The sequence below is a fragment of the Dipodomys merriami genome, unplaced genomic scaffold (genome assembly GCF_024711535.1).
Source record: "Dipodomys merriami isolate MVZ:Mamm:240054 unplaced genomic scaffold, mDipMer1.0.p SCAF_58, whole genome shotgun sequence".
In the NCBI taxonomy this organism is placed as follows: Eukaryota; Metazoa; Chordata; class Mammalia; order Rodentia; family Heteromyidae; genus Dipodomys; species Dipodomys merriami.
The window spans coordinates 7506872-7533631 of record NW_027206157.1 but is presented as its reverse complement, the minus strand read 5'-3'; the positions used below and the strand labels follow the sequence as shown (position 1 = coordinate 7533631).

The following is a 26760-nucleotide window of genomic DNA, read 5'->3' as shown; positions in this document are numbered from 1 at the left end:
ATTGTAAATGTTGACTTTTTCATAAATTATTTCTTTCACTTGCATTTTAAAAACATTGCGTTAAGTCTATATCTTGGTAACTAATTTTGGATTCCTCCTTCAATATAGTTCTGAGTATAATGTCTCACATCAATTCCTAACCCATGAAATGATGTTGATTACAAAATAAATAGTAATAACCACTGTTTATAATACACAAAATGTCATAAGCATGACACCAATAAGCATTGGTTAACATTTTGGTATCATGGTCTCATGACTGATGAGGCCTATCTGCATGAGCATAATTGTACCTAGATTCCTCAGCCTAAATTTAACAACTGTTAAAAAATGTTTATATCTTTATCTGTTGCCCATCAGAGATTAAACCTGAATATAAAGCCTAAGGAAAATGATAAGGTAAGAATTTAGCTTTACTAGATATAAAGTAAACAAAATGCAACATAGAGTAACTCTGGTTTAAAGTCAACCTATTTCTCCATAACATTCTAAGCATTTCCTTACCATGTGTATTATTCTCAAGAAGGGAATGGGTAATGTGAGAAGAGGACTAACCAAGCATTGTCTTCAAATATACATAATTTGGATTTAACTCTTTATTATGCTATAAGCATTTTTGATAAAAAAAAAACAGTTTGAATAATTGATTTCCAGATCAAGTATAATATATCCTACTTGCATATACCAAAGTACATTCAGAAAATGTTATATAGCAATTAAGTAAAGAAAGTCTGGGCAGAAAAAATGGCATCTCTATACTATGTGATGCCCAATTCTTCGGTATTTCATTCTGCCTCCATTTAATAAATGTGATTGTTTAAATGCTTCATAAAGTATTAATAAAATTGATCAGTATGCTAGAATACAATCGTGTATAATTTTATCCTAGAATCATGCAAGAACTGCCCATTCAATCACAACATACATCACATTCCATTGGTATTCATATGGATAGGAATGAGTTTCTTAGGATCTCCTGCATTTGGAAGTGGCAGGAACAGGATTCCAACTGTGGGCTCCAGCTCCCACCACTTAAACCTGAGGATAGGGAACTCAAGGGTGTGTCCAAGAACATCAGCAAAACCAATAATGAGGCAGGCACCAGTGGCTCCTCCTTGATACTTACAAGGCTGTGATAGGAGGATCATGGTCACTCTAAGCCAGAAAGTCCTTGAAACCCCTGTCCAACTTCAATGCCAACAAAGCCAGAAGTAGAGCTGTGTGGCTCCAGTGGTAGAGGGCTAGCCTTGAGCAAAAGCAGCTCAGGGACTGTGCCAGATCCTGAGTTCAAGGTCCAAAACTAGAAACAAATGGACATACACAATAATCTGTGCAGACATCCGGCTCGAGCAGGTCACCCTCTTGTCCCCAACTGAATTGGACAGAGTTCCCTGGGAAAGGGGCTGGGGGAGCCACTATCATCTTAACTCTGCCCATTCTGCCTGCATCACAGGATTCTGGCCACACCCCCATTATTTCATGTTTCTTTCTGACCAGTGGGATACAAGAATTGTGGCTACGCCCACATTCCATGTTGCCTGGTAGATGGATGAGGCTCTGTTAACACACTGAGGCTGAGATCAACAGGGGGGAAATCATACCACAGGAGCGGTGGGCCAGCTGTAGGCACCTGGCCCTACTGGCAGCTCAGTGCCAGACTGAGCTGGAGCTACAGCCCCCTGCCCCATGAGCTGCCACCACAGCAATCATGGGGATGGGAAGCACGACACATGGGCGTCCAAGAAGAAAATCTGATTCATCCACAACCTGCCTGATGAGGTGGACTTCCAGAATCCAGCAGGTGAGCTCCACCATCGATGCAGCCAGCTGTCAGCACACATCCAAACAATTGAGGAGTCCCTCGTGGTGTGTAAAGAGCAGATGTTGGTCCTGAATGAGCTGTTTTGGGAGAAAGCCAAGTGTGTGTGCTGGCTGTTCCAGGAGAAGATGGAGAAGAGGAGAGTGCTACAGGAGCTGCTGTTGATCCTCACAGAGGAAGGCATGGACAGCAGGCTCCAGATGCAACACAGGCTGAGCCACACCACCAAAGCTGCTTCAGATGCATCAGGGCCTGTGGTGGGTAAATTAAGGGAGGAGCAGAAAGGTTTTGAAGAATTGCAACTTGAAGACAGAGTGGAAACTGCCAGAGGATAGGTCAGGGTTCTCATCACCATAGAGGACTCCCCCAAGGAGCATATCTTGCTGCAGATGCCCCAGATACAGATCTGCCCACAGCTCAGGTGAGGAGCACTCCCTCTCTTTCTTCTGTAGACTGATGCAGATAATGACTCTCCATATGACATACTGACTCTCAAAAGCCTTGGCAGCCACCGGAATTAGGTGGTCAGGTGGCCTTCTCTCAGGCCTCCATCTGCTGGGTGATGGGAAGGTTAAACTGGGGGTCGGGTAGGGTAGAGGCTCCCTGGAGGTGGCCCAAGTTCAAGGGACATCTAATGGCCCATTGGTGGCGAGGGAAGGGACCCATGTTATGCTTATCACAAAGAATAAATTGTTTTCAGAGGGGAAAAAAGCCTCCAACAAAGATTTTTTTCTTCCAGTACTGGGGCTTGAACTAAGGGCCTGGCCACTGTCCCTGAGCTCTTTTTGATCAAGGCTGGTGCTCAACCAGTTGAGCCCCACTTCCCCTTCCAACTTTTTCTGTGTGGAATCAAGCCGAGGGCTTCAGTCATGCTAGGTGACCACTCTATCACTGAGCCACATTCTCAGCTAGGATGATTCATCCCTCCCAAACCCATATGGCCATTCCTCAGATAAATAAGAAGTAGGGGCTAGGATTAATATGAAGCACTTCTGGTTCACACCAAAATACTTCTCCGCCCCCTATTCCCAAACCCTTACTTGAAGTTTCTCTTGTACCATTGAGGGATGAGGGAGGGAGAGGGGAGTACCAAGAGAGGACTATTAATAGTGGCCCCCTGAGCCCCACATCCTCCCCCACACAAGGGGTCCTCCAGATTCCAATTTACCTGACTCAATGTGGAGTCTACACTGTCTTCCCACCACTGCAAGGCTCAGGATGAAATAAAGGTCAACCCTGGGCTCAGCCCACACTCAGGGTGGAAGCTCCTAATCCCAGACCTACTTCCACCTCTGACTGCCCTGAGTTAGGCCAAACCCACCACTCACCACTATGTTGGCGGTGATGACCTCATGGATGGATTCCAGGAAGAAGGTCTGTGGCAAAGAGCAGAAGCAGCAGGATGAGCATGGCAGAAGGAGATGCGGTGATTGCTCTGGGATCTTCCTCCTTGGAGCCCTCCCTTCCATCCAGAGCCATGCTGACCCAAAACATGGACAACACCAGGGGGTGAGACAAGATGGACCAGCACAGGACTAAAGGAGGCACTGCTTTCTCGTGGAACACTTGAAAATTCCAATTATATTTGGCCAATGCCAATCCCAAAGCCAACATGCAAAGCCTTTCCTTGTTGTTGGCCATGAACACTGTACCTGAGCTATTATTCTCAAGGCTGGCACTCTACCATTTGAGCCACAGGACCACTTTTGTTTTCTGACAGTTCATCGAGGGTAAGAGTGTCACACACTTTCTGCCCAGGCTGTCTTGGCACTGTGATCCTCCAAATCTCAGCTTCCTGAGTAGCTAGGATGCCAGGCATGAGCCACCAGTGTCCAGTATGTGATGACTTTTGAAGGCATCTTGGCAATTTTGTAAAGGAGGCCCAAAGGGCCTGGATAGAACATGACCCAATCAAGGAGCTGGGATCGGAGAAGCATGACCTTCTACCCATTCTGTTCCCAAAATTAAAGATGCCAGGTAGCAGTGTATGCATCAGACACCTAGGCCAGCAGCCACCAGGCTTAGTGGGGGAAAAGTAGAGAATACCCAAAGATTGCGGTGTAGAAATCTCTGATTTTCCATGCATGTAGTGTGTGTGTGTGTGTGTGTGTGTGTGTGTGTGTGTGTAAACTCAGGGCCTAGGCTCTATCTCTATCTCTGAGTTTTCTTGCTCAAGGCTACTGCTCTGCCACTTGAGCCACAGCCCCACTTGCCTTTCGATTGTTAATTGTAGGTAAGTGTCTCAAGGATTTTCCTGTCCAGGGTGACTTGGAAGCATGATGGAGACCCCAGGGAAGCAAAAGTAACACAACTCACAGGTAGAATCCCTATGGCGGGACACTCCTGCCCCCTGGTGGCCAGTTGCGGGACATGCGGCCCCGTGACATTGTCCTCTAAAGTTCAATTTTAAGAAGTGACCAGGGCCAAGCTGACTTTTGTTCACCCTGAGTGCTGATGCCAGAGCAAGTCTGTTCCACCCTAGGCCAAGAGAGCTCCAGGAGGCCTAGCTTCCCAGGGGCACAAGAAAGAGAGAGGTCAGCTCCAGGTTGAGCTAAGAGCCTTTGCACACAGACACCCCAACTTGGTCTTCCTTATCACCATAAGACCTGTCAAAGAACAACCCAAAAAACCAAAATTGGAGCTGTGCCTCCACGTGGTAGAGCTCTAGCATTGAACCAAAGAGCTCAGGGACAGGGCCGCCAAAATTTGAGTTCAAGACCCCCAGCCAACCCTCCCCCATAAAACACAGGTTGGCTAAATGTGAACTAGTAGGATTTGTGAAGTGTTTCTGAAGAATGGGGATACTGAAGAAAGCACCCTAATTCTAATGAAAGCTGAACCTGTGACATACAGCTATTTACTGAGTCCTTCAAAGGGTGCTATTTGCTGGGTCTTTCCCACATGGGGGTTTTGTTCTGAGTCCTCCAAAAGGTGCTGTTTGCTGAGACATCACATAGGGTGCTATGTGTGGAATCCCTGAGAAGTGTGGGCAGTGCTGAGTTTTTCAAAGGGTGCTGTGTGCTGAGTCCATTACACAACGTACTGTATGCTGAGTCCTTCAAAAGATGTGGTGTGCTAATTCATCTGAAAGGGTCCTGCTATGTGCTGAGCTCTTGAGAAGAGAGGGATGAGGTGAGTTTTTTGAGTGCTGTGTGCTGAGTCCTTTACACAGGGTGCTCAGTATTGTCTTTCAAATGGTGCTGTGTGCAGAGTGCTTCCACAGTGTGGTATGTGCTGAGTCCTGCCATAGTGCGGTATGTGCTGAAACCTTCAAAATTCTTCTATGTGCTGAGTTCTTCGAAGGGTGCTATGCAATGAGTGATTTACAAAGGGTGCTTTGTACTTAGCCTTTCAAAGTGTTATGTGTGGAGTCTTAACACAGAGGGTGCTGTGTAATGAGCCCCTGGGAAACTGTGCTATGTACTGAGTTTTTCAAAGCATGCAATGTGCTGAGTCCTTTACACTGCAAGCTATGGACTCCCTCTTTCAAAGGGTGCTGTGTGCTGAGTACTCTATACAGGGTACTATATGCTGAGTCCTTCAAAGGGAGCTGTGTGCTGAGTCCTTTACACAGGGTGCTTTGTGCTGTTTTTGGAAGTGTGCTGTGTGTCATCCCAAAGAGTGCTATGTTCTGAGTCCTTGAGAAGTAATTATCCCCAACAATCACACACACACACACACACACACACACACACACACACACACACACACACACACACAAGGGTCACCATGCACATTCTTAGTGTGTGGAGTGAAGGAGGATGGAGGAGAGTCTCTTCCAGGGGTTGAGCTGAGGGGAGATTCGATCCCTGGGGAAGGTACTGGGGTTGGGGGAGCGTGCTGAGCTGAGGTGATAATGCAATTGCCATGGCCTGGTAGCCTTAGAGCCCAGTCAGGGCTGTGATTGCATCTATGGGTAGGGGGCATGGCTTAAGGGAGGAGTGGGCATGGCCAAGTGGAGGAGGGGGTGGGGCCCTGGGGTACACTGTGATGGCAGCAATGGGGGGAGAGTAGGCACGCCTGTGTGGTGGCCCAGGAGTGGAGCGGGGTGCAGAGAGAGAAAGAGCAGAGAGAAGAGCAAGCACAAGCACAAGGGGAAGCCGTTCCAGCGGCTGGCGGCTGCTGCAAACAAAGTGCAGTCCTGGACAGGAGCACAGAGCACCTGGAGCCAGCAAGGCAGGCACATCACTGCGGGCAGCCCCACAGGGCATGGCGGCCATGGCTGCCCTGAATCTGAGGTCCTGGCTCGGGAAGCACGGTGGTGGCTTCTGTGGTGGATGCAGTGGAAGCAGGCAGCTGAGGCAGAGGTGGTGGTGGTTGTGATGGCATCTGAGGCAGGGGTGGCAGAAAGCACAGCCCCGTGCAGGTGCCCCCGCTCCCTCCCAGCAGCACTGAGTTTCAAATATGGCTCTGCCTGCTCTGATAGGCGGCCCCTTAAGCAATCTCCCAGCAGAGATGGTGGGTCCCTGCCTTGCATGAGGCCCGACCTGGTCCCTGCCCTTGGTCCTTGCACTCCGGGCCTGGATGCACCCAGAACCATTGCCTACAGCTTCTCCCAGCAGCACGCGTGAGTGGCCGCCCAATGGGACCACACCTGGTGACTCCCACACCCAGCGAACCTCCTCACTCCCTCCCCCGCAGACCCAGACCCCCGCCTCCAGCCTACTCTCTCCCATCCTGCCTGCACCTCCTCTGCACCCCACAGTCCACCCTGGCTCTGCCACAAATGTGCCCCAGGAGAGGGGGGTGGGTGTCACCCAAGGATCCCACCCCAATTCCTAGCAGCCAGTGTGCCAGGAAAAGGGCAGATACAGGGATTGGTGAGGAGAGAGCACCACAGAAACCCTGGCCTAGAGCAGTGGAAGCCACATCTGCACCCTTCCTCTCCCTGGTGGGAACCTAGTGGCTTTAGTCAGATGTGGGGAGGAGCACCTCCACACCTGCCTTCTCGGGTCTTTTCCTTTTTGCTGGGGGTGGGGGGTGTTGGATGCAGGGGATAGGCCCCCCTTGCTGTGTGAGCCCTTGTCTTCTGTGCTAGGTCACCCTTTCACCTGAGGAGGGTCCCAGAAGAACCCACTAGGGAGGTGAGGGCACAGGGGTTCAGAGGGTGACTATCTGGGAGGAACACACCCCCTCTGATACACACACACCTATCCTGCCCCCCCCCCCCCCGTACTCACAGGGTGATCACATTTCCCAGCATTGAGAGCTTCTGCTGGTGTTCCTGGTCCTTCTGGTCTCCTAGTCCTCCCCAAGAATCCGCCAGTTAGCCCAGAAGCATCTAGGCTGGAAGTAGGCAATCCATCCATGTATGTAGCCTTTAAGACTCCATCAAATTCCCTAACAACGCTCCCACCCCAAGTCAGACACCTCTCTGGAGGCACCAGAACTGCCTGATTTGTTTTCGTCCGGGCTCTGAGGAGTCACTTGTCTCGGGATTCCTTCACGTAGTGTCCGGGCCTAGGGTTTTTGTGAATGGGGAGTCAAGGCTGGTTGTTCCCAGTGGAAGGGTCTGGCCCTTGGTAAAGCCAGAGGCAGGGTGGTTCTGCATTATTAGAGCAGTGATCCCCTTGGGTGGGAGCCCCTGGTTCTGACAAGGGAACTGCCATGCTCGAGCTTGTACATTGCCCAGATGAGGAACTAAAAAACTCAGGAGAGGCACTGCTCTGAATCTCTCTCTCTCTCTCTCTCTCTCTCTCTCTCTCTCTCTCTCTCTCTCTCTCTCTCTCTCTCTCTCTCTCTCTCTCTCTCTCTCTCTCTCTCTGTGTGTATGAGAGAGAGACAGAGACAGAGACAGAGACAGAGAGAGACAGAGAGAGAGAGAGAGAGAGAGAGAGAGAGAGAGAGAGAGAGAGAGAGAGAGAGAGAGAGAGAGAGAGAGAGAGAGAGAGAGAGGGAGGGAGGGAGGGACATTTCGATCATCTTTCTCCTCGTACAGCCTGACTGGGCTCAGATCAGTGATCAGTTGGCAAATTGCAGGTGCTGCATGGTGAGTCTTTTGTGACCGGTTTAGATGTGTGTGTGTGTGTGTGTGTGTGTGTGTGTGTGTGTGTGTGTGTGTGTGTGTGTGTGTGTGTGTTGGGAGATTAGGAGATGAGAAAAATGAAAGTATATTTAAGTCATCATGTCTAAAAAGAGCAAAAGCAGTTTATTTGTGTGTATGTGTGTATTTGTTGTTCTTTTTTCATAATGCCCAGTATGAGCTCAGCCACAATTTTTGTTTTCTCCTTCACCATTTCATGGCTCCTTTGGGGAAGGTTTCAGTATATGTTCCTTTCCACCTCTTTCCACCTCCCTCTTCCACTTTCTTGCAGCCACAGTAGCTGCTGGACCTGCCTGGACTCCCTAGGAGGCCTGTGTGAACCACAGAACAGAGTGGACACCTGTCCTGTCTTCAGCCAGAAGGCTCGTGAGGCCAGTGTGACCACAGCCACACTTTTCCAGCCAGACACTCTGCTCTCATGTGTATAGTTGGAGCTAATTCAAGGGTTGGGAATGTGCCTGCCAAACATAATTAAGGAATGAGATGGGTGGGAGTAGGGCAAGGGCTGTGAAGCTAGGAGTGTCTGGGGAGTGATGAACGGTGTAACATGGCAGATGGTTCACCACAACCAAGGATGAGAGGAGAACCTTACCCAGGACATTGACGGTGTCTGTGGACATCTGGGCAGAGGGCTCTGGGCCCCCTCTGGTGGCATGGATTCCCTCCTGGGGCAGTGCATCCATGTGTAGTCCTCCCTAGAGTCCTGTAGTCTCCAATCCGTGTCCCACCTGGGCCGTTTCCAGCTGGACAGTGGTAGGCAAGTTTCCCCTCCTGGAGCCTGTTCGGTATCATACCGTGGCAGTTAGCTAGAGCTCTCTGAATGCCAGTTTCTGTAACCTGCTGTAGGCTGTCTGGAAGGAAAAGGGGACCACTGACTTTGGAACCCTTTAAGTTTGATTGGGACAAGTGATATGCCACCTTTTCCAGGTTTTTTTTTTTCTTGAAGCTGGCAATTTCCACTAATGCCTGGGTTCATGGGTGAAATTACATGAACCAATTCAGCGGTCAGACAGTGAAGTTCAAAGTGGAACACACAGAGTTCCCAAGCCAGATGGTCTGCTATGAATGTCGTGCCTTGACTGCCTTTCTCTGGCAGCTGCTGATTCTTCTACAGCTCTCTCTAGGGTGATCACCACAGTCAAGGATGTCATGGGGAGCAGAGAGTGACCTCACCATCCCCAGCCTGCCAGCTGTGAGCAGAGATGATTTTCAGCACCTGCAATGGACTGTGGGAGATTTAGAGATCCGGGATGCCTCGAGAATCCTTTCTCTGTAACATGAAACTTGGGGCCAGATATAGTGGACCATCCTGTCTGGCCCCACGGAGAGGAAAGGAAGCCACTTGAGCCAGGGGTTCAGCTCACGGCAACCTCATTCACACCTGAGGGGGCATGGAGTGCCACAGAGTTGGTCGCCACTGGACAGAGATCTTTGAGAAGATAGGCATCCCAATGGCCCCAGAATCCAACGAGCACATCGTGGCTCACATCCTGGGAGCCAAAACAGTTAAGTGTGGTGGCATCAGGAGAGTGGGAAGAGGGACGAGGGAGAACTGTGGGAGAGCTACATCAGGCTTTGCCTCCCCCCGCCCTCCCCCAGGATACTTACATGAATTGAATGGGACTTTTCTATAATATTGTCATAGACAGATGCTCATTTAGTAATCCAACAAAGAGTTACAGTATGCGCCATGCTCAAGGGAGTAAGGGAGTGGGGGTCATAGATGATGAAAGGTTCTGGTGCTGGTTCCACAGCACATGAAGAAACCTTGGTTTGAACTGGATGCTGGGGATTCATGCCTGTCATCCTAGCTACTTAGGAGGCTGAGATGGGAGGATCAAGGCTTAAGGCCCAGACAGGAAAGACTATAAGACTCTTATCTCCAACTAACAACCAAAAAGAAAATGCCAGAAATGGATGTGTACCTCAAGCTGTAGACTGGTCGCCTTGAGTAAAAAGGCTCAGGGACAGCACCCGGGCTCTGAATTCAAGGCCAGGAGCGAGACAAAGGAAGGAAACAGAGAGAGAGGAAGGGAGGACGAAGGGAAAAAAAGAGGAAAGGAAGGAAGAAGGGAGCATGCGAGCCTTGGTTTGGAGTCCCTGGATCAAGAAAGCCAACCACTCACAATCTCTGTGGGTAACATTTCAGAGCCTATAGCCAGTATGTAGGATTAAGCCACTGACCCTTCAGCAACTTCATGACATCCAGGAGCTGTGTGGTCACCAACTGCAGGGGGAAGCAGCCTCAGGAAGGACCTAGGGCTCAGGGGGGGTCACCAGGTTTCAATTATCCCAGCCCCAGCAAGTTTATTTCCTGGACAGATAATAAGAAATTGTCTAAGGGCTAGGGAGGTGTTGGGATGAGGGAAGAGGTAGGAAGATCCAAGATCAGGTGTTTCAGGACATTGGAGCCATGACCTTTCCTGACACTATAGACCACCAGTTATAGAGTCTTTGACCCAGCCACACTTCTATTAAGAGTCCTGGAACCTTGGGTTCACCATTGACTGCCTGGCTGTTGTCCACTGCAGGATGCCTGTGCAGTACATCCTTGGGGACTGGGACTTTCGTTGGCTCAATCAGAAGATGACACTCCCGGTGTTTATTCCGCCACCATAGACAGAGGTAAGTGGGTCACTGGCACAGGACAGTCAGGGAATGAGGAAGGAGTGGAGACCTGAGTTACTTCGAGACTTCCTGTAGAGGGCACTAGGACCACGTGACTGCCATTCTCAGAGGCAGAGGTGGGTCTCTTTGCTGGCTCAACCTTTAGTCTACATGGCATATCTGGGATTCAGAAAGGGCTGACTGAAGGTGGGGCAGGCTTGGATAGAGGCTGGTGGGAAAACAAGAGGCACTGGGCTCTGAGCAGGGTTGTTTCTTTGAGGATACTTACAACCTAGGAACATTCCTGGGATGGACCAGCACTTTTCTTCCAGAGAGAGAGGGACCTAGAGCCCCTCCAGTTGGAGTCCCTGGCAGAGAAATCCTTTCATATTCACATCCTGTGGTTGGATAACTGCAACTCACCTTGCTGCCCAGTGTCAAGGTAGGAGAATGAGAGATCCTGAGTCTTTGATAAGGTCAGGGGATCCTCAGTATGAGATTGTACTTCAACATCCTAAGTTGGTGCATGGTCAGTCCCATCTAAGACTGCCATGATGTAGGACATAGAATCTAGAGAATCAGAGCCAGATGGGGTCTGTTCTGGGAGTCCTGAGTATTATGTGTGAACTTTGAGCTCCCGTGTACCAACCTGCTTCCCTTTTTGGGTGGGTCTTTGCTAGAAAAAGCTTGAAACTAAGGACTGGGTTTTATCCCTTGTCTTTGATGATCAAAGCTAGCACTCTACCATTTGAGCCAAAGCTTCACTTCCAACTTTTTTGGGTGTTTAATTGTAGAAAAAAGTTCTAATGGACTTTGTGCCATGGGTGGAATCCAACTGTAGTCTTCAGATATCAGTCTCCTGAGGGGATAGGATGAAAAGGATGGAAAATTATCTTTGGCCAGGTGCCAGTAGCTCATGGCTGCCATCCTAGGTACTTAGAAGCTGAGATCTGAGCATCATGGTTCAAAGCTATCATGTGCAGGAAAGACCCTGAGATTCTTATCTCCAACGGACCACTTGAAAACTGGAAGTGGTGCTGTGGCTCAAGTAGTAGAGTGCTTGCCTTGAGCTGAAAAACTCAAGGACAGCACCCAGGCCCAGAATTCAAGCCCCACAACTGAAAAAAGAAAGCAAAATGGTGGAGGTGTGTGTGGGGGAGAGGCTTTGTTTGGGAGACCATCTGCTGGCTTCAATGTACAGACATTTTTAAGAACTCCCCGTTTACCCCAGTTTGAAGCCAGAGCTTCAAGAGGACTTGGACTGTGGCAGGCAGGGAGTGGGCAAATGGGTGCAGGGGTGGGATTATTGTGTCTGTATTCTCTCCATTGAAGGACGGATTTGGATGCTGGGTGACAAAGTCTGAAGTGAAGGGTTGAAAGAAGATTGTGGCCTGATGAGGTGAAGCCGGAAGCCGCTGGTGGCTCACAACTGTCATCCTAGCTACTCAGAAGGCTGAAATGTGAAGACCATGGTTCCAAGCCAGCTTGGGCAGAAAAGTCTGTGAGACTTGATGTCCAATGGACCACCAGAGAACAGGATTTGGTGCTGTGGCTCAAGTGGGATATTGCTCACCTTCAGCTGAAGGGCTGAGGGACACTACCCTGGTCCAGAGTTCAAACCCCATGACCAACTACAAAAAAAAGAGGGGGCTAAGTTTTCGGCATAGCAGTATGTACATTAAGAACTGCCATGTTGGACTATGATACATTCCAGATATGTGAGAGGCTTACTGGTTTTTCTATAGTAGGTCTGATGTCGGTAGTGCCACCTTCTTGAGGGTAGGATGTGATCCTAATTGAGACAGTTCATGGGTCTGTACTCAGGGACTGCCGAAGCCTTGGGCTGTCCGTGTGTGTGTGTGTGTGTGTGTGTGTGTGTGTGTGTGTGTGTGTGTGTGTGTGTGTGTGTGTGTGTGCATGTGTGTGTGTTTCTGTGTCTGTGTCTATGTCTGTGTGTGTGTGTTTGGAGTTAGAAGATCTGGGCCTTGAACTCAGGGTCTAGGTGCTGTTCTTGAGCTTCTGTGATCAAAGCTTTTGCTCTGACACTTGAGCCATAGCTCCACCTCTAGATTTTTGGTGTTTCACTGTAGATAAGAGCCTCACAGTCTTTCCAGAATGGGCTGGCTTTGAACTGTGATCTTCAAACATCAGCCTCCTGAGTAGCATGGAAGACAAACATGAACCACCCCTGCAGGTTGTGTGTGTGTATGTGTGTGTGTGTGTGTGTGTGTGTGTGTGTGTGTGTGTGTGTGTGAGTGTGGAAGTGGGCTGTAACAAGGAGCAGTGGACCCTTTGGTAACTTCTGCGTGCTTTCTTTGGTGGGTACATGTACTTTGTGGCTGAGGTCTGGGGACCTGAAAGGGTGAGATGCTTGATGGGGACTCAGCACTGCTAAATTATAAGACCAAGGGATTTGTATGTCCTGGAGCTGTCTACTTCCTTGGGCCTGGTTGGTGGCAGAAGGAGCTTAGGAGGACCTGGGGGTGGAGCCCACAGGGGGTGGCTCCCCAGGGGGACAAAGAGCATGGCCAGCACTTAGTAAGGATGAGAGCCCTGTTAATATGGAGCACACTTTCATGCTTCAGACTTTGGGTCTTATCATGATGTCTGATGGGTGAGGCCAACCCTATTTTAAATGTTGAGCTGTGATCTTCAGATCTTAGTCTCCTGAGTAGCTAGGATTATTGGCATGAGCCTCTGGCACCAGGGCTTCTGATTCTTTTTGGTATATTAGGGTTTGAATTCAAGGCTTTAGACTTGCCGGTCAGGTCTTCTAACATGCGAGCCAAGACTTTTTGTCTTGGGCATTTCTGAGATAGAGTCTCAATATATGCTCAGGCTGGTCTGCATCGGGATTCCTCACTGTTACCCTTCTGGCCAGACCCTGGTTATAAGAAAATGAATTCACTCTATGTCTATATCGCTTTGCTGGGGTGTCATTTCGAGGAGTGGGGGCAGTGTGAAGAGGAAAGACCCCAGAACTGCCACCTCCTGGGGGACATTTGTTCTTGTGACAGAGCCAAGTCATTGCTGTGTATGACGAGGAAGCCGCCATCAGACTGACCTGGAACAATGCTCAAAGGTATGTAGGCTGTTGAAGTATCAAACCCACCCATGTCTGCTTCCCACTCACAAGGGGGTGCAGTGCAGGTGGTCCAGCACTTGCCCTAGGGGATTATAAGTGGATGGTGGTGGTCAGGTGTCGGTGGTTCCTGCACATCATCCTGGCTATTGGGGAGGCTGAGGTCTTATGGACGTGACTCAAAGCCAGCCAGGACAGGAGCGTCTGTGAGATTCTTATCTCCCATAAAGCAACAACCACCCCACCACACACACAAATCCAGATGTGGTGCTGTGGCTCAAGTGGTAGAGCCTCATCCTTGAGTAAAAGAAGCTCAGGGATGACAATCAGGCCCTGAATCCAAGCCCTAGGACTCACAAAAAATAATGAAATAAATGAAGAATGGGCGTCTGTTACCTTACTACCAAAAAGGATGGATTCAGTCTTCTCTCTGGTACTTGTATCCAAAGATAATGGGCTTCTCTTGATGTTCCTCTAAACTTCTCCTTCTCTCCATTATCTTTCCAGGCTTCAGTTGAAGGATAGAATTCAGATCATTCCACTCAATGTGACCTTGTGTACCCTCCCCTGCCCGCCTTCCTTGGGGTGGGGAGCCTGGTTGTACTCAGCACAGGGAGGATAAGGAACCGGAGAGATAGAGTAGGTATCCCCAAAACTTACACACACACACACACACACACACACACACACACACACACATACTCACCCAGGCCAATTCAGACTAGCTTTTTCCAAAGACACTTCATCTCCTTGGATTAACTGACCTAGGAGAGGAACTTGATCCCCTGTAAATGACTATTTTAACTAGGGCTCGCTACTTGACATGAGATAAAAAGAAGCTCAAAAGAAAGGCTTTGGTACCCGTCACTGCCACGCCTACTCCGGCGGTGTCTGCTTAGCATGGAACACCTACTTTAAGACCTGAGAATGGGGCTTCACAGAAGCCTACCTCTGAGAATGGACTTCACCGAAGTCTACCTCAGAGAATGGGGCTTCAAAGAGGCCTACCTCTGAGAATGGGACTTCACCGAAGTCTACCTCAGAAAATGGGGCATCAAAGAGGCCTACCTCCTGGAAAGGCTGGCAAGCCCCTGGTAAAGATATGTTTCTGTTCCTGTTTTTCTTTTCTTCGCTGTATAGGAGTGCCTATTAATCTTTTACTGTTCCTGCTGTTTGTTCTACTTACTCATGCTCAACGTTCCCTTATTCAGGGCTCTTTCTTGGAAGTGTTGATGACTCCAACATCCGATGAGTGTCCTAAGAATATGACTAACTCACCAGAGTTAAGTGCTACCCTAAAAGCCCCTCTTATGGAGGCTATTAGACAAGTCATAAGTAAATATAAAAGTATTGGGGGTTTCATGACGTCACTTCAGCAGAAGGAATTGTTTGTAAGAGATTTACAAGAAGCTGTTGGCACGGCTAAAACAAAAAGAGTGCATGGCTATTGGAGACTTCCCTTTAATCCTGAAACATATACAATAGACCCATATAGATATCCTGTAGATAAGAAAGATGTAGAGGGATATTTAGCCAAAAGCTAAATAAGATTCCTAAAAGGTTGTTAGATGGAAGGTGGCAATGACTTATCAGAAGAAAACGGTGGAATCCTCCATTATCTAGAGGACCCCAAAGACTTCCCCCAGATCCATAGCCTTTTACAGGTGTGTATGATAAGGATAGCAACCGTTGGGTAAACTACTTAGGAGAAAGAACTTCCTATTACTCTCTATTTACTGAGAGACTCGCTAGATCTAGTGCTTATTATAAAAAAAAAGAAACAAGAAAGATCTTATGAGACAGTTAAGGCCTCTATGAAAAAGAGTAAAAAATTTTGTGAATGGGTTACAGAGAAGACACTATGAGCTTAAATTTGATATATGGCCAGATTTAACTAATTATACTGAATATCATGATTTTTGGCCACAAATTGGGGACCCTCTAAAGAATGGCAAAGAAGCACAATTGCTTAGAAAAGATTTAAAACACATAAAGTACAAAACTAAACAAAAATAATAATAAAGTACTAGAGTTCATGCCTTTCTGTCCAGCACTTTGCCCATATGCTCTGGTTAATGGTTAATAGGTGATAAACATCAAAACCAATTGTATTTCTTAAAAATAGACGTAAAGCCGAAAACAAGTGCCTATCGTCATAACTCGTCATCCAAAAAACAAGATCAGGCGACCAGCTGGTGACCACCCAAGAACGAAGCCTTGCAACAAGATTGTGTAACTTTTTGCCCTTTCTCATGGAGACTTTTGCTATAAAAGCTTGTTATCCTCTGCAATAAATCGCACTCAGCATTAACTCCTCTTGTGTGTGAGTTGTCTGTTTGCCATCTCCCCACCTGTTCCAGTTACCTCCACCAGGTGTCCTCCGTCGTCCCGACAGAGCCGGTCCGTGGCACTGTCTCAGGTTCACACCTGACATCCTGACATCTCAGGATCAAAGATTGCAGCCAGCCATAAGCTGGAAAGCTGGTGAGACTCTTCTCTCCATGGAACCACCAAAAAGTCAGAAGTGGAGCTGTGGCTCACGTGGTAAAGCACCAGCCTTGAGCACAAAAACTCACAGACGCAACTCCCAGATCCTCAGTTCAAGCCCACCAAAGAAATGGACCCATGTTGTTGCCCCCAGACTGCCTGGGCCTCGAGTGCCCTCTCATGGAGTGTGATACAGAACCAGTCCCTGGGTAGTGTATCAGAGCCTTCAGAAATTGGGTGGTAAAAGCCAGACCTTCCCCTTCATCTGCTTTCAACCCACACCAGCAGGAAGGGAGAGCGTGACAAGGCCAACATCCTGCAGAGGAGAGAAGACCCCACTCTGCCAGGGTGATTGGAGCAGGCTTCTTAGAAGCAGCACTTGAAAAGGGGTCTTGCTTAACAAGGAGTTTCTGACAGGAAGCACACAGAGCAAAGGTGCTGTACATAAAGAACAACATAGAGGAGCATGTTCACTTTCAGCCAGAGCTGCTGCTGAGAAACTCAGTACAGATGTGCAAGACTGTCCTGAGACACGCCTGAGGGGTTACAGAAGAACAGGGTTGGGATTCTGTCTTAGCAGTAGTGGGCTCGACTAGCACACAGGAAACCCTGTGTTCTATTCCTAGGTCCCACATACACAGAAAAAGCTGGAAGTGGCACCGTGGCTCAGGTGGAAGAGCACTGGCCTCGACCAAAAGACGCTTGTGTATAGCACCTAAACCCCGAGGTATAGCCCTTAGACTGTCAACATAAAACAGCACTCCAAGAGTCCTTGGTGACAGGTGGATGGCTATGCCCTGTAGCTCTTAGTAGATCCATCCATTTTTATGTGTCTCCTTCTTTGACAGAGGGGAGCTGGACACTCCTTCTGCCCTGGCATCCCCTGGACCCAGTTATCAGCAACCCTCCCAACATCTTCCACCACGACATGGAACAGCTGGCCCCAGAAATCCTCAGATACCGGTTGGGTGGGGCAGGGGGATACAGGGCAGGCCCCAGAAGTCCTAGTGTGTCTGATCTGCCCCAGATGACCATGCCTTCCAGAGGAGGCAGATGGGAGGTTAGAGAGGAGTAGTTATATGGAAGGGGCACTTTAGTGCCTATGGCACTACCCAGATCCTGAGCCTCCCTTTGCTGTCCCTAAGGGATCTAGAGGAGTGACTAGGTGGGAGTGTCTAGAGGAGGACTAGTTGGAAATTCTAAAGTCTGAGACACCGTAAACCATGTGCTGATGGCTCATGGCTGTCATCCTGGTTACTCGGGAGTATCTTGTTTCCCCAGCACAGTCAGGAATGTCCCAGGAGAGTCTCATCTCCAATCTCCAACCAGAAGTGGCACCATGGCTCAAATGGTAGAGCACTGGCCTTGAGCAAAAATCATCATCAGGGACAGTACCCAAGCCCTGAGTTTAAGACCCTCAACCAAAAAAAAAAACAAAACAAAAAAAAAAAAAAACAAGAAAGAAAGACACCCCTTGCCCTTGCCTGCAAGAGATGGTGAAGGAGTGGGTTTGCTGTGGTTTGGGAGACCAGGTGCTGGCCTCAGAGTAGAGACATTTCTAAGAACTGCCCAGTTTTGCCCAAGGGTGAAGTTACAGCATGGTGGGCTTTGCCTTACCAAGAACTCCAGAGGTCGTGGCCTTTCTTAGGCAGGGAGTGGCGAATGGGAATAGGGGTGGGAGGGTAGTGTCAATTATATTCTCCCCATCCATGGCAGAATGGTTTTGTATGCTGGTGTCAAAGTCTGAAGGGAAGGGTTGCATGTGGTTTGTGACCTGACAAGGTGGGTTTACCCTGGGTGTGAGAAGGTGACTGAAGCCAGGAGTTGCCAGTGGCTCACAACTGTAATCCTAGTTACTCAGGAGGCTGAGATCTGAGGATAGAGTTTCAAAGCTAGCTTGGGCAGGAAAATATGTGAGACTTTATCTCCAGTGAACCACCAGAAAACCGGAAGTGGTGCTGTGGCTCCAGTGGTAGAGCGTGCACCTTCAACTGAAGAGCTGAGGGACTGCGCACAAGCCCAAACTTCAAACCCCATGACCAACAAATAAAAATAAGGTAGCTGAGTATTCTACATAGCGGTGTGTACAGTAGGAAATGGCATGCTGTGTCATGAGCCATTCCAGACATGTGAGAGTTTCTGAGTTTTGTCTACAGTTGGTCTGAGGATGGTAGTGCCATCTTCTCAAGGGTTGGGAAGTTAAGGTGCTCAGGGACTGCTGAGGCCTTGGGCTACCCATGGTGTGTGTGTGTGTGTGTGTGTGTGTGTGTGTGTGTGTGTGTGTATTTTTCCCTCATCTTTCTCTGTCCCCTTCATTGGTGCCTTTTTGCCTCTTTCTGACTTCAGTTGGTGCCCTTCCTGCACAGCAACCTTGCCTTTAGCCCCCTACCAGGGTCTACAATGAGTCTTAAATTGCCAGAGACCTGCATATTCCAGCTTTTCTTTGGGGCCCAAGTCTGGTTATCCATGTCTTTGGCCACCTTCAGGGGATTCTGCGTTAGCAGGTCAGGCGGGCATAGGTTCTCCCCTGACAACAGGGTGAGGGGGGCGAGGACTCAGTCATGTGATGTCCTGTACTTTTTCTCAGTTGGGCTTCTGGCTGCATGTCCCTTCCTGTAGGCTGGTAGTGGAGTGGGGGAAGGGCGGTTGCCAGTGGCTCTGGCCAACTCAAGCATGACAGCTGACTGAAGGCCGCCCAACCAAGGATCTTCTGGGGCTACATGGGAGGTGAAGCCATGGTGGCTTGGAAGTATCTGTCAGTGTCTAGGAAATGTCAATGTACCTTACCACAGGAAAGTATCTTCCAGCCCCAGCTGGGCCTCTCTAGGTCCTTCTAGACAATTTCAGATGCCCAGAATACAGAGGCACAGACTTTAGATTCCATAGCCAAGAAACTGGGGGATGAGAGACTGGTATGGCCAATACCTCAATGTTCTGGAGCATTAGCCTTGATCTGGCTATGTCCCCCTTGTGTATGTTCACTTCTTAATCCAGTGCTGGCCACACACCAGCCTCTTGTGGCAGTGCTGTGGAAGTGGCAGGAGTGGAAGTGAGATCTAGGATACCAAAATATGGATGTATGGCCTGTGGGTATGGGGATGGCAAAGGGTGTCTATTAAGAAAAAAATATCTCAGAACTGGAACTCAGGGCCTAGGCACTGTCCCTGAGCTAACACTCTACCACTTGAGCCACAGCTCACCTTTCAACCTTTTTACTAGTTTAGTGGAGAGAAGAGTCTAGTGGACTTTCCTGCCTGGGCTGGCTTCAAGCTGCCATCTTAAGAGCTCAGCTTCTGAGTAGCTGGGTTTGATGGTATGAGCCACTGGCAACTGCTAAAGATGTTACCGTGTGTATGTGTGTGTACGTGCACATGTAAGTGTGTGTGTGTGTGTGTGTGTGTGTGTGTGTGTGTGTGTGTTTACCAGGGCTTGAACTCAGAGCCTCGGTGGTATCCATTAGCTTGTTTGCACAAGGTTGGTGCTGTACCACTTGAACTAGGGTAGCTCTGCTTTCCAGTGTTTTTGGTGATTCATTGGAGAGAAGAGTCTGCCCAGGCTAGCTTTGAATCTTGATTGATCCTCAGGTGTCCCTCTTGAGTAGCTAGGATTACAGACATGAGCCACTGGCATCTAGGTACAAGGATGTCTTCTCATACTCTCTTCTGTTCTAACACATTGTCTACTTGCCCTGGCCTAGATCCTCTGACCTCCACATCAGCTCTCAGCAGCCCCTGACTGTGTGGAGAACATAAAGCTCAAACTTGATCCTATTTCTTTGTCCTCAGGGGAGGGAATGTTACCTTTGAAGCCTGAGTTAGGAGGGGTAGCTGAAGCTGGGTACTTGGCTGGGAGAGAGGTACTCTGTTTTAGCCAAGAAGGAAAGTGTGGCCAGATGCTACTAGCCGATGCTGTCCTATTCCTAGCTCCTCAGGAGGCTGAGATGTGAGGATTACCATTCAGAGTCAGTCCAGCTAGAAAAGTGTGTGAGAGTCCCTTCTGCAAATAACCACCCAAAAGCTGGAAGAAAAGCTGTGGTTCAACTGGTAGAGTGGTAGCCTTGAACAGAAAAACTGAGGGACAGATCCCAGGCCCTGAGTTCAAGCCCTAGCACAAAGATGCATGGGTATGCATGCACACATGCACATGCTCACACACATACACACATACACACACACACACAGACACACACACACACACAGACACACACACACACACACACACACACACACACAGGAAGTTGTTAATGATGAGCTGAGCTAGAACTGGGGGCACTCCTGAGGCATAGTCATAGTAAACTCTCAAAGTAGATCAAGTGGTTTCTCCATAAGTCCTTCTTGGGCCAAGTGGGTCTGGGCCATGGCAGGAAGTTCCATGGAATCTGCCCTCCATCCGTGCACGGGGCCACAGGACCAAGGGAAGGACACTATGGATGCTCCTTTGTAGTCAGTCCAAGATTGAAGACTTCATCTGTCCCCAAGCAGTGGAGAGGAAAGCAGGGCTCCGAGCCCTGTGACTCCTGGGATAGCGACTGCTACAAGCATCAGCCAGCCAGATGTGGATACCTGAGCCTACAAGTCTTTCATGAGCCCAACTCAACACCTGCCCAAGGTGTGCCTGACAGAGTCGCAAACTTGTGATACCCGCATGAGTAGGCATTACCTGCTGTGCCATCTTGCAGCTCCTGGCCCTCCTGGCCCAGAACCGTGGTCTGAGACATCAGTTTACTGCTCAGATGCACACTGTACCCATGACTGATGCCATTCTGATGACCAGGCTGATGACCTCCATGCCCCAAGGCGGGACCCTTCTCTGATACTGTGGCCTGTTCCATACACAAAGGCCGCCAAAGAGACTGCTCTGAAGACACCTAGACATTGGGAGACCCGACTCTCAGGGGCCCATTGGAAAGTACTCTGCCTAGAGTCACAGAGTGAGCTACAAGCAGGTGTTGGTCATGGGGCTCAAACTCTGGGCCTGGGCACTGTAGCTCAGCTCTTCAGCTTACCACTTGAGCCACAGCATGTTCTCCAGTTTTCTGATGGTTCCTTGGAGATCAGAGTCTCCTGGACTTTCTTCCAGGGCTGGATTTGAACCACGATCCTCTGATCTCAGCTTCCTGAGGATCTAGGAGGACATGTAAGAGCCACATGCACTTAGCTGACCTGGCCTTTCACCACAGTGGGCTAGGAGCTTCTTAAAGCTTTTCTTTATTTTTTTTTTTCTGTGCCAGTACTGGGGTTTGAACTCAGTTTGAGCCCTGGTCTCTTAACTTTTTCTCAAGCTGGCACTTTACCACTTGAGCCACATTTCCATTTCTGTCTTTTGGTAGTTCATTGGCAAGAAAAGAGTCTCACCAACTTTCTTCTCCTGAGCTGTATTTGACCCGCTATATCTGATCTCAGTCTCCTGGATAGCTAGGATTCACAGGGGTTGAGCCACTGATGGCTAGAAACTTTTCTTAAGAAAGAGTTCTTCCCTGCATTTGCCCTGACTCCTCCATGCAAAGGAGGCCTCTGAGGGTCAGGAGTTGTGAAAAATAGGCTTCCAGCCACTGAAAATGGCTGGGGTACATGGTGAAAAGCCAAGCTAATCTTCCCCCTGGGCCCCATTCTGGGTCCCCACCCTCTGCCCTACCTGTGATTCAAGTACAAACCTTGACCCAGCCTTGAATGTCCTGCCAGACTTGTCTGAAGCCACAGAACCTTCATTCCACCCACACCACCGGCTCTACACCATACCTCAGGACCTTTGCCCATGCTGTACCTTCTGCCTGAGGCTCTCTGTCCTGTTCCACATCTTATAACTCCTGTGGAATTTTGGCACAGGTTGTATCACCTCCTGGAGCAACTCTTTCCTTCACTTTTCCCTCTTTTTTAAAAAAAATATGGAATTGCTAGAGATGGAACTTGTGAAGGCTGACTGGTGTGTGTGTTTTGCAAGACTGGGGGGTTTGAATTCATCACCTTGACAGTATCCCTGAGCTTTTGTGTTCAAGGCTAACACACCAATACTTGAACCACAGCTCTACTTCTGGCTTTTTGGGTGTTTAATTGGAGAAAAGTGTCTCATAGTCTTTCCTGCTTGTAATTTTGATCCTCAGATCCCAGCCTCTTGAGTAGCTAAGATTACAGGGGTGAACCACCAGTACCTGACCTCTACCTCTTACTTCTAACCTCGGCCCTCCTCTGAGTCCCAGAAGAATATGTCTCAACCGGGTCCCTTTTTATTTTTTTGACAGTCTTGGGGCTTAAACTCAAGGACTGAGCATGTTCCTGAGCTTCTTTTCTGAAGGTTAGCGCTCTATCACTTAAGTCACAGTGCCACTTTTGGCTTTTTCTTTTTCTGTGGTACAGAGGAATAGAACCCATGACTTCATGCAATCTAGGTAAGCACTCTACAACTAAGCCACATTCGCAGCCCAAGGCTCACTTCTAACAGGAGCTATGAGGGTGGAATTTATTGGCTAACCCCTTTCGGCACAGAAATCACTGGCTATGTCCTATCTTTCCCAGGATTTGGGACCAGCCTGAGACTTGGCAGTCAGGAATGATGAATGAGTGATAGGCACCAGGCCCCACATCCTACAGAGGGATATAGAATATGGAGCCAGAAACTTGGACAAATCCTACAGCCTAGGAAGTGTGGTCTCCCTGGAGGCAGTGGCTGGCTTCTAGGTGTCCTGATGGGACACCTCACCCACAACATAATGCACCTGTTGCACACACCAGCCCAGGCAAAGTCTTTGGGGCTTCAGTACTTAAATGGCAGAGAAGGATGCTTTGTTCAAGCTGCTGGCTCAGACTTAGTATTGTCTCAGTGCTGGTCCCAGCTTGCCCAGGTTTGGGGGCTGGGCATGGGCAACCTGCTGAATGCCCATCATCCATAAACCATCCATCCATACACAGAGACATAGAATTACTGCCTCCTTTTTTTTTTTTTTTTTGGCAGGTCTGGGATTGAACTATGAGCCTAGGCGCTGTCCCTGAGCTCCTTTTGCTCAAGGGTAGTGCTCTGCCCTTGAGCCACAGCCCCACCCATTTGTGCATTTTTTCCCCTGTGGTCTTTTAGAAATAAGAGTGTCAGGAAATTTCCTGCCCCAGCTGAATTCAAACTGGCATTCTCTACATCTCAGCCTCCTGAGGAGCTAGGATTATAGGCAGAAGCTGCTGAAACCTGGCTTTCTTTTCTTCTTCTTTTTTTTTTTTTTTAAATTTTATTTTATTTTATTTGAGAACATACTGTACAGAGGGGCTACAATTACATGGGCAGGATAATGCATACATTTCTTACCAAGCATTGCAGCCTCCTCCTTTGTTTACCCTTCACCTCCCTTCCCAGCCTCCCCCCTCCCCCCACCCAATTATACCCCCCTCCCCCCCCACACCGACATTGTAAAGTTGGTTTTGACATGACATTTTTTCTTCTTCTTTTTTTAATCGTTTGCATTCGAAGAAAACTACCCAGGCCTGGAGTTCGAATGCTAGGACTGCCCCCAACAAATGGAGGGAGAATCTGACAAACTCATTCCTATTCATGTGAATGCTAATGGAATGCATAAAAGTAATAATTTGCAGTTAATTCTTGATTCTATTTTAGAGTGCCACACACAAATTACTGGATTTATATCTTCCATTCTAGCACCTAATGGAAGGGTTTTGACTAATTTTTAATTACAGATTTTGTAAGTATTCAACCATAATACTTCATTAAATGGAGGCATAATGTAATCACTAATAATTGGTTATATATATAATATCTTAACATTCCCTCACTGAATATATATGCATATATATATATACACATACTCACATATATATACATCTATCTATCTATCTATCTATCTATCTATCTATCTATCTATCTATCTATCTATCTATCTATCTATCTATCTATCTATCTATCTATCTATCTTTCTATCTATCTATATATTGCACACTACTGTGGCTTGATCACAGGTCCTCAGGACTTCCTGGCAGCTCAGTTTGCCAGACCCTGGTCTGCTAAAACTGTGACCCCATTTATGGATTGGGCATTGTGAGTTGAAATCCCAGCATGGCCAAAAATTTATTCGTGGAGTAAGAAGCTAATTTTGACACATTTTTTTCTTCTCTGTGACAGTCCTTGGTCTCAGTATGATGTATAATCCATATTCAAATATATCCTAGGTGATATGAGGAAATGAAACATTATATGTGTAATAATACTAAATTAATAAGTGTAATAAACGTCATAAGCTGTAAACCCATGCAATATAAATAGATCTCATATATAAATGTTAGTTTTTCCAGTGATGGGGCTTCAATTCAGGCTCTAGGAATTGGTCTGAATTTCTTGTTTTCAAGGACGGTGATCTCCCCCTTCACCTACAGTGTCACAGATTTACCCAGACCCTGAGTTCAAATCAAAAGCCTGCCAGAAAAATGGTGCAAATTCCAAGCCAGGACCTTATTTTTTTTTTTTTTGGCCAAAGCATGGGACTTGAACTCAGGTCTTGGCATCTCTGCCACAACCAACCCTGGGATCCTAGGACCAGAGTTCAAATTTTGAGGCTAGTAAAAAAAACCAAAAGAGAAGGATAAAATTGAGATGGGAAGGGGAAACAAAGAGGAGGCAACAATGCTTGATAAGAAGGGTACTGGTTATTTTGCCCATGTAATTGTAACTCCTCTTTAGGGTATTCTCACAAAAAAAAAAAAAAAAAAAAAAACAGAAGTTCAAGTAGGTGGTTTTACTTTTTCTTCCACCTTTGCGTTGTGGCCATCCAGGGTCTAAATGACAAGGCCCAGAAAGTGTACATGACCTTGCATTGCTGATATTTGGTGGGCTATTAGGGAAGCCATAGCCAAAAGAGGCAACTTAGGCCTGGAGGTTGAATCCTGATACTGCCACTAATGAATGGTGGGAGATTCTAAGGCGCATTCTGATATACACCATACAAATGAAATGTTATAAAAGTAACAAATAAATTACTAGTGTATGATTATATTATAAAACTATATACAAAAATTATACTACATTAATTTTCAATTAATACTTTATCATGTATTCAATCATGATACTTAAAAAAGGAAGGGATAATTTAATTGCCAATAATCGGTAGCAATACTGTATATGCTATTTCATAATGTACAGACATCTCTTTCTTGTTTTAAGCATATACCTCTCTATCTATCTATCTATCTATCTGTCTATCTATCTATCTACCTACTTACCTATCTATACACCAATCTACACATTTATCTGTTTGTACTCTTGTGACTCCTGGGGATCAGTGGTAGTGTGCTCTCCTAGGACATACAAAGCCCTGGGTTCGATTCTTCACTACCACATGCACAGAAAAATCCAAAAGTTGTGCTGTCTTGCTTAAGTAGTCGAGTACTAGCTTTGAGGATGAAAGCATAGGGGGTGTGTCTAGACCCTTATTCAAGACCCTAGTAGTGGCACCAAAAAAAAGAAGATAGAATGTTCTGACTGCAATGATATAAGGATAGGCAGCAAATACCTCATCACAGAGCAAGCTGGGAGTCTGGTGTTGACAGGTGACATCTAACCCGACTTAGCCAGAGGTAAACCACTGCAACCCAGGTCCACCAAAACAGATGCTGCCGGCTCACTCACCCCTGTCATGCAAGATACTCTGGGGCTGAGATCTGACAGTGGTGGGTTTAGAACTCAGTCCTGGCATGAAGTCTGCGAAACTCTGACCTCTGGCTCAAAGTAGCAGAGCTCTAGGCTTGAGCTAAATATCTTAGGATAGTACCCTCAACCTTTGAGTGCAATCCATGTGGCTGACTCCCCCCCCAAAAAAACCACCCCTCTAAATCATTAGATGTGAACTTTGTGAGGTTTGTGATGTGTTTCTAAAAGAATGGTGATACTGATTAAAGCACCCTAATTCTAATGACAGCATGTGGGATACAGCTATGTGATGAGTTCTTCATGAGTTGTTGTATGCCTAGTCCTTCACGGGGTTCATTCTTTCGTTTGGTCCTTGTAAAAGCTCCACAAGTAAGATGATTGTGCAGATGGGAAAGTTGAGGCTCAGATATGTCCCCATGTCAGGGCCAAAATGATGTATGTACTGGAATGTAGTGAGTTGTTTCCTGCAAACAATTATTTTGGTTTACTTTTCTCCATCATGTACCTTGAACTCAGAGCCGAGGCACTGACTTTCATCTTGGGCTCATGGCTAGCACTCTACCACGTGAAGCCAACGACTCTTTTCAGTATAGTGTCAGAGCTTAGGTTTCTTTAGCTGAGGTCTGTCATCCTGCCTACTCAGGAAGCTGAAATATGATGATCTGCGTTCCAAACTATCCCAGACACAAAAAGGTCCCATGAGACTATTATCTCCTATTCACCACTTAGAAACTTGAAGTGGAAGCTGCGTACCGGTGACTCGCGCCTGTCATCCTAGCTACTCAGGAGGCTAAGAGCTGAGGATCACAGTCCAAAGCCAGCCTGAGCAGGAAATTCCTTGAGATGGTTATCTCCAATGAACCACCAGAAATCTGAAGGGGCTCTTTAGCACAAGTGGTAGAGCTCTAGACTTGAGCTGAAGAGACAGCACCCAGGCCCAGACTTCAACTCCTCGAACTTATAAGAAAAAAGAAAACTGAAGTGGAGTGCTAGGAATGTGTCTTAGGGGTAGAGTGCTTTGCATGCATGAAACCTGGGCTTGAATCCTCAGTGCCACCTCACTAGAAAAAAAAAATCTAAAGT

The 26760-nt window shown here is 47.7% G+C and overlaps 1 pseudogene; it reads left to right on the top strand.

Annotated features, from left to right (window-relative positions):
- Positions 1–9253: 9253 nt before the first annotated feature.
- Positions 9254–26760, top strand: part of LOC138813055 (tubulin beta-2 chain-like) — a 174468-nt pseudogene continuing 156961 nt past the window's right edge.